Genomic DNA, 12,290 nt, shown 5'->3' on the forward strand with positions numbered 1-12,290 from the left:
ACAGCGTATCAATGATAACGCTTATAGACTTGTTTTACCCTCTAACTATGGTGTTAGCCCTACTTTTAATGTGAGTGATTTAAAACCTTTTGTAGGTGCTAGTGATGTAATATATTCATTTCAAAATACACCAAAATATGAACACTTTGATTACCTTCCAGTTGTTCAATTTTAACAAAATTTGATATACACGTATAAAGTGATATGAACTTTCAATTTAACGATTGGATTTACAAAATCTACATTTAATATAAATTTATTGAGTGGTGTAATACTTAGTAAGTTACACCGGTATAATTATAACCCCCTATATATATATATATATATATATATATATATATATATATATATATATATATTATATGTCATTTTAAGCTTATTACTTCTAGAAAATAAAAAATTTGTTTTTTCTTCTAAAATATAAAACTACTATTTATCTTAAATAAACCAATATATGCACTAATTATTTAATAGAAAACTCATGAAACACACAAATATGAAAATATTCACACTTGAAATTGCTTACTATAATTTTAAAGACAATATACTAACATCTCTAAGTATTTTATAAATCTTTAAAAATAAATATTATTTATATAAAATAATTGTTAAGATCGAAGATATTAATTTTAGAAAGTTTAAATATATTTTAGTCCCTATAAGATAGGTGATTTTGATTTTGACCTTTGTAAATTTTTTTCTTTGTTTTTCATCCTTGTAAGATTTATAAAGATTGTTTCGTACTTATAAAATGAGTAAATTTTGATTTTAATCATTGTAAAATATTTTTCTTTGATTTTCATCCCTCTAAAATATAAATTCATTAGTTTGATTATTTTAAGGTAGATAAATAATATTTATTTTTAAAAATTAAAAAAAATAGAGGTGTTAAATATCAATATGATAATAGTAATTGTTGTAGGTGACACCTAAGATAATTATTTATCTTTTTTCAAATAAAAAATAAAAAGTAGTTAAAAATGATTACATAAAAAATAATAATTAAAAATAAAAATTCCAATTTTAGAAAATGAAAAACAAATTTTTTTTACATAAACTAAAATCAAAACTTATTAAATTTATAAGGATTAAAGACATATTTAAGTCATTTCAAAAAGATAAAATTAAAGAAAAATATTTTTTTAAAAATAAAATTAAAATTTATTCATTTTATAATATTAAAAATAATATTTATAAATATAAAAAAAATGAACATCGAATTCTCGAAGAGTTCAAACAAGGTCTTAAATTTTCCGACGGAAACAAAATTTTGTTCGAAATTCCTGACAGATAATCTGTTGGAAAATTTTGTCGGAAATTTCTGACGGATTTATATTTCTGTTGGAAACTTTTGACGAAAATATAAATTCGTCAAAAAATTTTGACAGAATCTTCCATCGAAAGTTTCCGACGGATTTATATCCCTCAGAAATTTTCCATCAAAAATTTGCATTTTTCTTGTAGTGAAGGAGGTCAATATATAGGCACGGAAGGCTTGCTATTGGCGCAACCCAAGCTAGCATCATTAGCGCCAATTTTTGAATTTCAAATGGAATTTGAAATTCAAATCTTGTTAAGCCATGTGCTAATCCGTGAATCAAGGCCTCTAGCTACATATAAGTTTCATTTAAGGGTAATTTGGAGTGAATTTGGTACACACATGTTCAACCTCCACCATGCCTAACCATGTGACCCAAATTTAAGCCAAATGACTTCTAAATGAAACTTAAATTAAGCCCAATGATCCTGATATTGATTTCCTTGCATAATCCTATTCTAATGACCTAAATATAATAGGCAAACAAATACAAACTATAAGAAAAATTACAAGAATCAAAATGAGCCCCATATTAGGTACCAAAAGCCCAAAGGCCCATGAAGCCCAAAACTAGGCCCATTAAGCCTAAGGCCCAAAACTCCTATGCTAAAGGTCCATAATACAAGACCAACAATTATGAAATCATATAGTACTCAATATGCAATAAATATGGTGATCCATGTAAAGCCCAAGTGAAGAGTCGGGCCCACCAAGCCTATTGGGCCCACCAAGCCATTGGCCCCACCAAGCTCTAAAGCAATCAAATCTTCCATTAGTCTCCTTGTCATAGCTCTAGTGATTGAACCCTTGGTCCATGATCTTCCATCATCACTCCCAATGGTCTTTTACACAATTCAAATTTAAAAAGTAGGTAAAATAACTAAGGTGGTTGCACCAAAATTTAAAACAAAAATCAGCCACCAAACTAGTTACGGATTTAGTGACGGATTTAGTGATGAAAATGGTTTAGTGACAGAAAATTCCGTCTCTAAGTCCGTTGCTAATTCTTGTTCTCTTTTTATAAAGTTTTGCAAACTTCAATCAAAGTCCATCTTTTCAAAAAAAAAATTCCAGCTCCTCTCTAGTGTTTAACTCCACTCTTTTTAGAAGTACTCTTGATGTTGAGGACCCCTAAGGTGTTGGTCTCTTCAAAGGTCCAAGTTGCCAAGGGGAAAAGTCCTTCTAGGCCTCTACAAACATCCTAAGATGCTACCCTTATGCTAAGGCCTTCTCCAACCTTCAAAAGAGCATACTGATCGAAGCCGTATCCAGTCAAATAATTGCAATTAAATGTAGTACTAGGAAGTGACTCCTAGGTCGTCTCCCAAGGACCGTTTTTTACTGTTAAAGGCTTAAACACACGAAGTGGGGGGTTTGGTTCAGAATTCAGTTATAACACAATAAAACGTAGATAACACAACAAGTAAAATAGATTGGCTCCTTGTTAGAATCGCAACTCTTTTATCCCTGGTTCTCAAAAGATTACTCTATTAACCACTTAATCCTTATTCCATCCGAGTTAACCAACTAAGCGAAGATCAAATCAAGATTTCCCTACACGAATTAAGCAAACGTATACACCATCAACCTCTTCACAAATTAAGCAACTCTGGCATTGAGTACAGCCCATTAAGCATGGACACATTGATACAGAGGTTTAATGGAGAAGAACAAAGCAGAACAGAGATATACAAACATACCCAACCTCAAACAGAGAATACAATCCGTAACAAGAAGCCAACCCAGGGTTTTTAGCCTTCCATAAAATCAAAACGCAGCAGCAGAGACGTAATGCTAAACATCAAAACGAATAGAATAGTGCAGAATGAAAATGACAGGCAGCAAAATGGGAAAACTTAAAGAAAACGAAAAATGGAGGATAGCAATTGAATGGAACAGTGATCAACTCAGAACATAAAAATGAACATGCATAAGAACAGTAAGAACGTAAATTAGAACAAGGCAATGAAGACGAAATGAAGCTGTATAGATGAATAGGTATGATTTTTGTCTCATAAGGAAGAAGAAGAAAAACCAGAGAAAACTAAGCTGAAAACTCAAAAAGAAAATAATGGAGGTTGCCCTCCTTGCATGGCAGCAATCCCTAGGTTAAGTCTGACCTAGAATAACTAATGGGCCCCCAATAATACAAGTCTGACCCAACTACCATAAAATAGAATAAAAACTGAAAATAAATGCTGAGGTGGAAAATGACGTGGCAGCTCCACCTGAAGTCCTAAATTAATTCCAAGCCCAAATAATTATTAAACTGCCCTGAAAATGAAATTTGGAATAATTAGATGCAGAAAATTTAAATTAGCTAAAATATGAATTACCGGTCCAATTAAAGCCCAAATAGAAAATAGTGCAGAATATAAACAATTAAGCACAAATCAGAAATTAAAATAAGTGCAGAAAGGTAAGAAAATAGGGGGAAATAATGACTCATCACATACAAAACACCACAAAATAGCTGCTGGACAGAGAAGAAATAAAACTGAAAATGCACAATTAAAAGTAGCTAAATTCGAAAAGGAATTAGATGAGACAAGACTAGAAAGAATGTCAAGGAAATGACAAGCTAAAATTAAGGCTCAAAAGAAAGCAAGCACTTCAAAAGGAGTCTTATCAATGGATCTAGATTAGATTACAAAACAAAATCTAAGAGTAGGAAGCTTAAAACATAATTTAAACCAAATTAAGTTGCTGGACAAATTTGAAACCGAGAGCTATTTGATTTTGTATTTCACTCCTTTTTGGCTTTTCCTCTTGTTTCTTCTTTTGCTTTTCTTTTGAATTCTTTTTCTCACTTTTTTTTATACAATTAGGAGTTTAATGTCTTTTACGAATGTATAAGAGTCTCGGTTCCAAGGTAGAAAAAAGTTAGAAGTAGATTTAACAAACAAAGAGGTTCACAAGTACTTGTGTACTAGTAGCATTCAACAATTTTTACACATTTCTTTCAAACATTTCATGTACACATGTTCTTTCATTTTTCGTATACTTTTTGCAAGCTTTAAACGTTTGTTTTCCTCTATTTCTTTTGTATAAAATTGAGAAAGAGTTTCGGACAAACAAGGAACCTAAGAAGCAAGTAGTTTATATGACATATTTTTGACAAACTTTTCAAAAAGACATAATATAAACCTAACTCTAAGAATTTGCTAGAACTAATAGCAAATATGACAGAAATCTAATCCCCAAGGATCCCTTTGGAAGTGGTAAGATCAAGAAGGGTGAAGGTTGATCCATAGAAGAGCTCACACTTGAAGACCATTGGGCCTTTAACAAGGTCCATGGTTAGGAGGCTAGAGGAGGCTTCTATAGAGGAGGTGCTTCTTAAACCTATGCTCAAAATGAGTATTGAGTATGATATTTCTTTTTAGTCTCATAATCTCTATTGTACATACATTGTGTAGTTTGAGTTCTTGACTTGTATATAGTAGATACTTGAATAGGTATATTTTGCCTTTGTATTTGTAAGACACTTTTTCCTTTTCTTATAGGTCATTCCTTTAGGATTTTAGGGTATGTTATTTGGAGACTTTTGCTCCATTTTGTTAACTCAGACGAAGCGATTCCCAGCGAAGTTTTGAATATGATAAATATAATACATATTGTTATTACTAACCTGTTTAATAGTGTTTCAGATATACATAAGAACAGGAAAAACTAAAGCATGAAGCATGGTCGAGCAAAACTAGATTAGACAAATCAAGCCAATGATAGAAGGATCATGACTTGTGCACAAGACGACAATGAATACCAAACGAAGATATATCAAGAACAATCCAGAATGCAAAATAAGAAATCAGAAACAAAAGCAATACTAGACCAAGACAAAGTTGGCTCAGCACCAAATAAATATCAGATGAAGATCAATGGTCAACCACATAAAGGTCAAAAAAACAATCATCAGTCGTTGGATAACACAAGACAAAGAAATATTCCAGATGGAATAAAAGTCATTCACCGTCAAGACTGATCAGATGAGATGATAAAGTCAAAGTCTAACTCTTAGACACAGACTCAAATTTCCATACGCAAACAAAGGATGTTGAAGAAAATGTCTAAAGTCCACTGGTCACAACGAAGAAGATCACATATCATCTCCATTCATAAGAAAAACACACGGAGTTATCAAAGATATGAAAAGAAAGAAGAAAAATTGAAGAGCGCGAACTCACAAGTCAAAGCTGCGTGTGTTAGGGCAAGTACACCTACTTTTCAAAGAAAGGCAACGCCTTCGCAACTACAATGATGGAGAAAGGACAAACATACCTAGGTCATAATTGAAGTTAGAAATAAAAGGGAACAAATTATGCAAAGGACTTCACGTAACACAGATTTGGCAAGCAAAGCATTTCATGCAAAATCAAACGCATTAAATGAATAAGATCTGTGTAGCCATGAAAGAATAATTATCTACACCAACGGAAAACTCAACCTCAACGGACACATTCAAATTCAAATAATGGGCAGATTTATCACAAGGCTATAAATATCAAGACCTGAAAAGAGAAGAAAGAGAGAAGAGAAGTAACAAGCAATAAGCAAAATCAAGCGTCAAAACAATCTCACATCTTGTCTTGTTCAGATTTGAATATCCGTGTAAAACTAAGATAGTTTATCTTAGTGAGTGTAGAAACTACCCCATCCTCTCTGCGAGAGTTACATACATACTCTAAACACATTCTTATAAAACTAAGGTTGAATACCTTAGTGAGTGTAGAAACCACTATATCCTCTCTATGAGAGTCACACACACACTCAAAACATGTATCGTCTGTAAAGCCTGAAGAGGCTAGCAAAAGAATACTTGTAGAACCAGAAGTGGTTTAAGAATACTAGCGTCAGCAAATGAAGTTGACGAACCAGAAGTGGCTGAGAATACTTGGGCAACCAGAAGTGGTTTAAGAATACTAGCGTCAGCGAGTGAAGTTGACGAATTAGAAATGGTTAAGAATACTTGTAATCCATTGTGATTAGTATAACCCTTCAGTTGAAGGAGACTGGACATAGCTCAGAACGAGTGAACCAGTATAAAAACTTTATGCATTGTTATTTAATTTAGAAATGCAGTTTTACTTATATTGATTTATCATATTGAAAAACTTCGTCTACTACTACTTATTCTCTAAACAATATTTAGACGAATTTATATTTGTTTGACTTAAGAAACCATTTTCAAACAGATGATAGATCTTCAGACGCAAAGTTTCTTTTAACCAATCTTGCACTTTCTTTACGCACTTGAAATATTATTTTCTAACGGAAAGAAGCACCTTTGCAAAAACATTTTTAAAATCCAGAGCGCGAATTCACAAGTCAAAGTTGCGTGTGTCAGGGCAAGTACACCTACTTTTCAAAGAATGGCAACGCCTTCGCAGCTACAATGACGGAGAAAGGACAAACGTACCTAGTTTATAATTGAAGTTAGAAATAAAAGGGAACAAATTATGCAAAGGACTTCACATAACACAGATTTGGCAAGCAAAGCATTTAATGTAAAATCAAACGCATTAAATGAATAAGATCTGTGTAGCCATGAACGAATAATTATCTACACCAACGGAAAACTCAGCCTCAACGGACACATTCAAATTCAAACAACGGGCAGATTTATCACAAGGCTATAAATATCAAGACCTGAGAAGAGAAGAAAGAGAGAAGAAAAGAAACAAGCAATAAGCAAAAAAAGGCATCAAAACAATATCACCTCTCTTCTTGTTCAGATTTGAATATCCGTGTAAAACTAAGATAGTTTATCTTAGTGAGTGTATAAACTACCCCATCCTCTCTACGAGATTTACATACACACTCTAAACATATTCTTGTAAAACTAAGGTTGAATACCTTAGTGAGTGTAGAAACCAATTTATCCTCCCTATGAGAGTCACATACACACTTAAAACAACAATCGTCTATAAAGCTTGAAGAGGCTAGCAAAAGAATACTTGTAGAACCAGAAGTGGTTTAAGAATATTAGTATCAGCAAGTGAAGTTGACGAACCAGGAGTGGTTGAGAATACTCGGGCAACCAGAAGTGGTTTAAGAATACTAGCGTTAGCGAGTGAAGTTGACGAATCAGAAATGGTTAAGAATATTTGTAATCTATTGTGATTAGTGGAACCCTTCAGTTGAAGGAGACTGGACGTAGCTCAGAACGAGTGAACCAGTATAAAAACTCTGTGCATTGTTATTTGATTTAGAAATGCAGTTTTACTTATATTGATTTATCACACTGAAAAACTTCGTCTACTACTACTTATTCTCTAAATAATATTTAGACAAATTTATATTGTTTGATTTAAGAAACCATTTTCGAATAGATGATAGATCTTCAGAAGCAAAGTTTCTTTTAACTAATCTTGCATTTTCCTTACAGACTTGAAATATTATTTTCTAACAGAAAGAAACACCTTTCCGAAAACGTTTTTAAAATCCTTCGTTCACACACACATTCAAACCCCCCTTTTGTGTGTTTTTCACTAAACTTCACATTTGACCTTGTATTAAGGGTCATTGCTTTTCATATTTTTAGTAGTAGAAGTGGGGTGACAAATAGTAAAGTGTGTAGGTGAAGCTAGCAATTGGACATGTAGTGGGCCTAGGCTAATTTTTACAAATTGGGTTTGTTTTTCTCCATTATCTAAGGAATTGATTTAGCTAGGTGTAACCCCCTCTCTAGATTACATATGCTAATTGTAACTAATTATTTATGCTTAATAATATTTATATTATTATAATGTGTAGAAAAGATACTTAAACAAATGAATTAAATTTATTCAATTAAAGTTTTATTCAATAAAAGTCACTAGATATTACAAACCATTTTATAACAACTTAGTAAAATAAAACCCCCCATCCTATGCTCTGGATTTTTGCATCTGACCTTCTAACTGCACATCCAATTTTTCTGCATTATGAGATCTCCAATATCTGGGTTTAAAAATATTTATGGGGTTAGACATTTAATTTTATTCACATCTCACAAAAACAAATTAGACAAGTGCATAATAAGTTCACACAACAATTTGATAATATTTTTCATTAATAATACTCCAAATAATGCAATATGATTATGAGAATGAGATGCATATTTTGACTGAAAATATACTTTTAAAAATCATTTTGACTCAATACTCCATGGAGATTTTCCCTTTTGAGTGTTTAGTGAAGCTAGAGCTTAACATCACTTTGTCTAGTGATTCGGAAATGCCCCACTAAACGCGAAAAAGTAGACAGTAGTCAGAGCGTCAGTGCACCCGGCAGGCTACCACGGCACAGAATCAATAAAGACTGGCCATCTATGGAATTGCCCATGCCCAAACACTCCCTAGACCAAAGGTCTATCCCCCTAGACCAGAGGTCCCGTCTTACCCATTCTACTCAAACCCCGTTTACTATCTTCTGACATTGGTAGCATAAAGCAAATACCTCAGTCAGACTTTCACAACTATATCAAACTCTCTCTCACTTTATCCTTTTCTTTATCCATCTCGTACTGCCAACTGTCATTGACAGTACCCACTATCACAATCAATCTCTCACCACCAATGTCTTAGATAGTAAACATAAAGAAAAGAATTCACATAAAGAAAAGAATTCACATAAAAAGTATCATTTCAGAATTACAAAACTCGTTCTTTTTCTATCAAATATCCTTGGTACAAAATTCATTTCTCAAATATTTATTTTTTTTTGAAATTCTTTTCTTTTCCCCCCAAAAATCTTTTGACTCAAAAATGACATTATGCAATATGCAATATGCATCACTATTAATCTATCACTTCAAAAATTATTCTCAATCAAACTCTTCAAATTTAATTCAAACAATTTCAATAGAAACATTCAATCATAAACAATCAACCACTTCAAGATTCAACCTTAAAACATCAAATTTATCAAAAAGTACAATCAAAAACCATATCAACTAACCTAAGGTTCCATGCATCAAAACTTATAAGTAAAGATCAATACTTATTCTACAACTATATAGGCATGAATAAAATTAAACATCTAACCCATACCTATTTCTCCAAGCTTGCTAGTTTTTTCCTAATTTCCTTGATTTCTTCTTCTCCTACTTCTTTTTCTTCCTCTTATCTTCTTCCTTTCTTCCCCTTTTCTTGAAATTTTAGTTGTTTACTCCTTGTTCTACTCCTTGGTTGTGGAAAAGATAGAGTATTTTTGGGTGTTTCTTTGGCATTGGTTTATGTCTAGTTGTTAAGGGTTATTGGTGAGCTTTTTGGTGTGTGGTTTCTCCTATTTATACTAGTCTCCACCTCCATTCTCCAATATTCTAGATGTGTAGATATTTCTTGATATTTCCTAAGATATTTTAATAACATAGTGATTAGGTGTCCATTTTGTAGATATTTATAGGACTTTCTAGAATTTCCTTGAATTATTTAAGTATCTTAATGATTAAGTTTTCAATTTATTTAATAATTTGGTGATGAGATTTTCACTTTCTAGAATTTTGTAGAGTTATTTAGTTATCTTAATGATTAAGTTTTCAATTCATTTTAATCACATGGTGATTATGTGTCCCTTTTTTTTGTAGAAATTTATAGAACATCCTAGAATTTTGTAGAATTATTTAAATATCTTAATAGTTAAGTATCTAATCAATTCTAGATTTATATTATGTAGAATTTTATAGAACTTTCTTGAGTTATTTGAATATCTTAATAGTTAAGCTTCCAACCTATTTAATTATTTGGTAATTAGATATCTACTTTGTAGAGTTCTGTAGAACTTTCTAGAACATTGTAGAATTATTAAAATATCTTACAAATTAATTATAATTTTGAGAAACTAATATCATCATTAGAATCTTGACCATTAAAAATATACACTTTTGTCTCTTGATCATCTCCTAATTATGATAATTAATATTAATTAAATAAATTAGGATTTGCTTATGTGTCCTAATTTAATTGGTTGAGATTTGTATTTTAATTTCAAATAACTATACATTTTATTAATTATTCCAAGCATACTATATTGATGATAAAATTATTATATCCTTTTGAACATTTTTCCATAATTTTCTAGCTTAAGGTTTTAGCAGAATATTTTTTCTGTTAAATCCTTAGAGAATTTCTATAAATTTTAATTTAGAGATTTTCTCTCTTAACTGTATTTATTCTTAATCTACACTCAATAAATTATTATTTAAGTTACATATTATTTAAATTTTCTTAAATTGAGTTTCTCATATTTTACAGCGTGCTCTCAACGCTGTCCAAGAAACAGTCAAATTAGATAATAAAATACATGTTATTGAATTTAGAAAATTTGGTTAAATAATGCTACATAAATTTCATTCACAGTAACTTACGTAATATTTAATATATATATATATATATATATATATATATAATAATTTGCAGAAACTTATAGATAAATAGTTATAAAATTTAGGATGTTACACTAGGTCTCATCCTCCTTAGGTGAATCTAACTAAACCAATTCCAATTTTTTTGGATTGGATTAAGTGAAGGAAAACAAGATGGGCCACCTAACTCTTCGAGCTTCTCCAACACACTTGGTTAGCTTGTGCTACAAGCTTCTAGCTTGGCTTGCTCCACAAGCTTCCAAGTTACTAGACCGGTTAGCTTGAGTGTAAGAAGGCTAACCATGGTTCTCCTTGAACCATAGTTAGCCTAGCTTGCACCACAAGCCACCTCCTCACTATATAAGTCTTTTTCTTCACTTTGTAAATACTTTTGATGCATATATAGAGAGAATTCCAAAAATTGTTCAGGTTTTCTCTCTTCCAAAAGTCTCAACCTCTTTAATTTTAATTCATTTCTCTTATCCTCTTCATACAAGAGTGTGTTGAGATTTGAAGTGGTTAATCTTCCTCCAAGGAGTGGCGCCACTTGAGAGTGGTCTTCACCATTGATAGTGAAATTCGAAGCTTCTTTCTCCATTAGAAGCTTTGGAGAAGCTTAAGGAGAACCAAGGAGCCAAAGGTCTAGGGAGAAGCTTGAAGAGGAATCAACATCAATTCGATTCCAAAGAAAGTTTCCATCAAAATCTGAACTCAATAATGAAAGTAAAAATCACTCAAAGCACATATAGGTTCATCCAAAACAGATTTGTAATGATTTTCAAATAGAAACCAAAAGCATGAAAACAAAATAGGTTCAAACAAGCTAGTCTAGGAATTATGACATGTAAAAGGACTACACATGACTTCTAGATAAAACTTTAGGATTCAAAAATCAAAACACATGCTATTATTAATCTTTACACACAGATTATGTATCAAGAAGAAGACTCAAGAAAATTAAAAAGCACAAAGCACAAAAAGCCTATAAGCACACATAGATTGGTTTAAGGGAAGAATAATGTTGATTTTATGAATAGATTCATCAAGTAACGAACAAAAATTGAATCTATGCAAGGAAAACAACTCAAGACAATCAAGAATAGTGTGAGGCAACACGGAACTAGAAAGGAAAAAGACACTTGAACCTCAAAGAGCAACCATGGCTCTAGATACAAAAAATGATGGAAGAACTCTTGAAGAAGTGATTTGAATTGCTTCTACTAGCTTCCTCCGAAGTCCACACGCAATCTTTGAGGTTCTAATGGAAGAAATCAAATCCAAAAATGGAAGAAGATGTAGCTGGATCCGTGAGGTGTTTATCTTCCCTAAGAAGGAAGAGGAAGCTCTAAAGCACAAAGGAAGGATTCCTTTGTGAAGGTGCTTAAGAAGGGAGAATTCCCTAAGGTGTTTGAGACTCTTTGAGAGAAAATTCAGAAGTGAATTTCATATATCAACAAAAAGTGGTTAGCTACATAGGTTTAGGGTATATATAGAGTGGAGAAGCTTGTGGGAAAAGCCAAGGTTAACTAGGGTTTAAAGTAGACCATGGTATGGTCACTTTAAACCCTAGGCACCCAAAATTTGAATTCAAATTCAAATTGTGGAGCCTTGGCCGGTCACACAAGG

The 12,290-nt window shown here is 32.0% G+C and overlaps 1 long non-coding RNA gene across 1 annotated transcript; it reads right to left on the reverse strand.

Moving 5' to 3' along the window:
- Window positions 1–8,092: 8,092 nt before the first annotated feature.
- On the reverse strand, window positions 8,093–9,630 carry LOC145953971 (uncharacterized). Its single transcript, XR_014431186.1, has 2 exons — window positions 9,352–9,630; window positions 8,093–8,260 (listed from the first exon to the last, which is right to left on the reverse strand). It is a non-coding gene; the product is annotated as an uncharacterized LOC145953971 (long non-coding RNA).
- Window positions 9,631–12,290: the final 2,660 nt, after the last annotated feature.

Source organism: Cajanus cajan, chromosome 1 (assembly GCF_000230855.2).
Source record: "Cajanus cajan strain Asha chromosome 1, NIPB_CcT2T_4, whole genome shotgun sequence".
NCBI lineage: Eukaryota > Viridiplantae > Streptophyta > Magnoliopsida > Fabales > Fabaceae > Cajanus > Cajanus cajan.